We start from the raw sequence: 5,120 nt of genomic DNA on the forward strand, positions 1-5,120 counted from the left end.
GCACTTGGTTCTCATTTTCAGGTTTATTTGTGCTCCTTTCAGTTTTCTGTCACCTTCCGAGAAGGGGAAACCAAACAAAAGAGTCTCTATTTCTTTCCAGGGCTTGTAAAGTAGAAGGTATTTGACAAAGGCGAGAGAGGGACTTGTGATTTAAAGCTGTACAGCCCTCCTTTCTGTGGTAGACCAGGAGAGTTTTCTCAAATACGGAGTTTAAAAGCTTTCTCTCTCTCCCCCCGGCCCCCTCAGGGATTTTTTCTTTTCTTTTTCTTTCTTTTCTTTTTTGGCCAGATACCTTTTTCAGCCATAGCGATGGGGATGTCGGAGCCGACTGAAGAGAACAATGCTATAGTGAGCCCCCTCCCCACATTTTTCTCCTGATTGCAAACGGCGTATTTCCTGCTCTTCCCATATTGCCGTGTACTTTAAATTGTACTGGTGAACTGCGTACCTAATGCATGGGGAGAGGTTTGGAGGCATCGCTGTCTCTTATTTTTAATGATTTTTTCCGTAGTCAGTTCCTTTTATTCTTGTCTTTGGGGGTTCGGTGGGGGTCGGTAGGGGCTCCAGGAGAGAATTGAGATTTGTTTTAATCCTGTCTGCTTAATTTGAATTTTAATGCAATCTGCAAACGTGATTTTCTGCATGGTCATTTATTTCCAAAGGCATCCCCTAGTGTTGCCTTTTCTAGTTTCAGCACCCTATCCTTCTGTCATAGAGGGGGTTCAACTTTTGAGGCTACCCATCCATCCATCCATCCTTTTTTTTTTTTTTTTTAAAAACCCAATTAACATACTTTCAAGTTTTTGTTTTTTTTCTCGTTTCCTGCTGCCAGGTTGAAACGGATTGAAGGTATCTATGGATCCTCAGTATAACTAACTAGAGTTTGAGAATTTTTATGGCTTGGCTGGCAACGTTGAGGTTTTTTTTTTCTTTCTCCCCTTCTGTGCTTGATTCTGCTTGCAAGCAATGAGGAATGACAGGAGAGCACATAGGGAGGGTTTCTTGGCTGATTGCATTTAAGCCAGGAATTCACTGTGAAAATAAAGCCAAGGAGTGATAAATAAAAGATGCAATCTTCTCTAGGAGACAGACACACAGCATGGGCTTTGCCTGCTTTCATCAGTGAAGAGGCCTGGGCGAGTTGTAAAAGAAAATACTAACTTTTTGAATAGTCCCCAAAGGGGAAGGAGACCACTGAATGGAGTTGGCATTGGTTCGTGTGAAGTAAGTAGTATGCTGCTGCTTACAGTTTTGAAGAGTTGACCACCCTTTAGAAACACATACGTGCTAAACAAGTGCTGCAGAAATTGTGGAAAATATTTTTCTCCCCCTCTGAGTTCTGCCAATTTTCTTAACTTCCAAGTTGTACTACTTGTTGTGTCAGTCAGCTTAGAGATGGAAGGTTGTTAAATGCCTGGCAGCTGGCACTGAGATAGAAAACTTAGGACCAGAATTTCTTTCTTTCTTTTGTTTTTGATGGAGAATGGAGAGAGTAGCTAGATTAACCATCTAATTTAGCTCTCAGTGGTGGTTTGAACTGGAATACTAACTCAAGAGGCTTATTTTATAATTTTGTGATTTGAGGTAGAACTCTTTTTCACTTCAGGACATGAAATGAAACAACAGAGTGTACAGCATTGATAGCATCATAAGCGATTTTCTGGTATTGCAAAATTACAAGTTTGTATAAGGAGTATTTATTGACTTTTGTAGAGATGATTAAATTATAATTACAATAGGGAAAATCTAGTTCACTTACACTTTTGAAAATTATTTAATGATTGAGGGACAAAGAATTTAGACATCCCCAGGAATTGAACATACTTGCTAGTTATTTTTCAACTCCTAGGTTTTAAGAAGACATTTAAAGGAAAAAAAATAGCCCTAACCGGTTTAGCTTAGTGGATAGAGCGTCAGCCTGCGGACTGAAGAGTCCCAGGTTCGATTCCGGTCAAGGGCATGTACCTTGGTTGCGGGCACATCCCCAGTAGGAGGTGTGCAGGAGGCAGCTGATCGATGTTTCTCTCTCATCGATGTTTCTAACTCTCTATCCCTCTCCCTTCCTCTCTCTAAAAAATCAATAAAATATATATTTAAAAAAAAAAAAAAGGAGAAAATACACTCTCAGTGTGGTAGTTGTAAGTAGTGTTTCATTGGTGCAGAGCTCTCCATTAGCTGATTACAGGAGCAGTGGTTCTCAACCTTCTGGCCTTTTAAATACAGTTCCTCATGTTGTGACCCAACCATAAAATTATTTTCGTTGCTATTTCATAACTGTAATGTTGCTACTGTTATGAATCGTAATGTAAATATCTGATATGCAGGATGGTCTTAGGCGACCCCTGTGAAAGGGTCGTTCGACTGCCAAAGGGGTCGCGACCCACAGGTTGAGAACCGCTGGTTTAGAGGAAGCATAAGTTGACTTATTTTTGTTAAATAATGACATATTAGAACTTATATGTAAATATTATTGATATCATTTAAGCGATGATTTAGAAGTCACATTAAAAAGTTTCCCCAAAGTTTTGCCTGGGAAAGACTTACCTAATATGGTCTAAAATTTTAATTATAAGGGAAAATAAATGCAATTGCATAGAAATATGTAAAAATTTCCTGTTGGACTGAAACAGCTAACTGGGGCAAATATTTGTAGCATGCTCGACCAAAGGCTGGCAGAGAACTCCAAAAAAATTGGTTAAAAAAAAGATGAATAACCCAGTAGAAAAATGGGTAACACATTCACAAAGAAATGCACACGATTGAGCTTAACTCATCTTCACTCTTTTATAAAGAAACACAAGTAAAAATAACATGCTGTCTTCATCTATCACATTACTAACAAGATGGGTAGGCAGTACTCAAATAGATTGAGGAGATGATGGGGGAAGAGGATGCTGCTTCCCTGCTTGGCACAATATTTTTTAGTCATTTCTAGAAATTTTTCTGCACAGAGTTGGTCTGTACAGTGAGCAATACCCGTTGCTATAAGGTTTGCAATTCTAAAAGGTTGGAGTCATTCTACACTTTTATCAGAAGAGCCCTAGCTGGTTTGGCTCAATGGATAGAGCATTGGCCTGTGGACTGAAGGGTCCCAGGTTCAATTCTAGTCAAAGGCACATGCCTGGGTTGCAGGCTCGGTCCCCAGTAGGGGGCGTGCAGGAGGCAGCCAATCAATGATTCTCTCTCATCATTAATGTTTCTATTTCTCTTTCCCTCTCCCTTCCTCTCTGAAATCAATAAAAATATATTAAAAAAAAAAAAGAAGGGAACTGATTAAAAAGTACTTGCGGAATACTATGCAACCATGAAAAAAGTGAAGTAGATTTATATGTACTGACAAGAAAAGGTGATCTGAATATTTTGTTTAAAAACAAGCTAATTGTTCATATAGTATGCTGCAATTTCTGTTTAAAACAAAAAAAGACATACATATAGATGCATAAACATGTCTCGAAAGGTTACACAATCATTGAATAGTGGAGAAAGATGGAGAAGGGCTCTTAAGTGAATAGGCAAGGTTTTGTGAGGAATTTTACTTTTCATTTTATGTCAGTCTTACGGTTAGATTGTTCTTAAAAACTAAAAGCATGTATTTTTGTAATAAAAATCTAGGAAAAATTATTCTTGTGTTTTTAGTTCGTTTATATTTTTTGTTTTGGGTGTGTGTGTGTGTGTCCCCTTTCTGAAGACCTGGTTGCTGTACATCCATTTTTGGGGGGCTTTGAAACACAGTTTCCTTATTTGTGACTAAATAATCACTTTTAAAAAAGGCAAATCTCAAAACAAAACTAGGGTTTTATATAAGAAGGAAATAGTTAATTTTTAAAAGGAGTTGTTTTTATTTTTTTGCTGATTACTTTTTCACTTTGGTAAACACTTTTATGGTCTTTTAAGATTCATAACTTAAAATATTGTGCTTTGGGGGTGGCAAGGCAATAAAAGGTGATCGTTATTAGAATTAAGATGGATAAAAATTTTAATTAACTAATTTATTTAGGGTTGATTTGTTGGCCTTTCTTTGAGTATTTTGATTTTCTTTACAGACCGGAGGTTATTATATAAAGATGTGATACTAAATTACTTTTAGAATTGGATGTTTTACTTATTGGTGATGGTACATTTTACTGAATGCATTTTCAAGACTAAAGTAATTAATACATAACAATTTTGAATCAGGTATTACACTTTTTTTGCCTTTTGATTAATGGAAAAAGTACATAAAAGAAAATTTGAAACGATGCATATGTATTTTTTATTTTTTATGTGAATTGCGATGTGATTTCCTTACAAATTGGGTTTTGAAAGTGAGTTCCTCATCTGTGTTCAGCATTGTTCTGAGGAAAGTTAGGTTTTCAATTTTAGCTGAACAGATCTTGGGATTTGTTATAATACTTAGTTCTCTGATGGTTAGTATTGGTTCAAATCTAAAGTATTCAGGAGACAATACTTTTGTAGCTATATAAGATTTCAACAATACTGGAAGTTGGAATTGCAGATGTGGATTAAGAAAGCATTTCTACTCTTCTTCAATCTTTTTAATTTCTTGCCACACACTTGTATTCTGAGTACACCCTTGGATTGTAAAAGAAAAGGCCATTCCTATTGTTTGTTTGTTTGTTTCCCCCAGCTTTGCATTTAATTTCATCCCTTTGCAGATTTGAGACTTTGATGCCTTTCCTTTTAAAAACTATAGGATGCCTGTGGAATATGTGTTTTAATAGAAGAAATACTGCAATTAATTGAGCAAGTCAGGTTATAATTGTCTTGAGTATGTCCTGGCCGGTTTTTGAGATGTTTATCCTGGGCCTTTTTTCTTTTCACAATGGATAATCAATTGCTTTCAATTCTAACTCCAAATGTTTCCTTTGGAAAGACACAGACCAGCATATATTTTCTGCTCACACTCATATTAAGAGAGTTCAATTAATGTATGATTTCAGCTAGTAATATGTTCAGTGAACTGGACGGCAGTGGAGGAATGACTGATGTTTTCTTGTAAGAAAGCTATACCTTTGAAAAATTACACAGGTGGCCCTGCCTGGTGTGCCAGTTGCCTGTGCACCAGGAGGTTGCCAGTTTGATTCCTGGTCCAATTCCTGGTCTGGGTTGCATGCTCCATT

Source organism: Myotis brandtii, unplaced genomic scaffold (genome assembly GCF_000412655.1).
Source record: "Myotis brandtii unplaced genomic scaffold, ASM41265v1 scaffold115, whole genome shotgun sequence".
NCBI classification, from domain to species: Eukaryota; Metazoa; Chordata; class Mammalia; order Chiroptera; family Vespertilionidae; genus Myotis; species Myotis brandtii.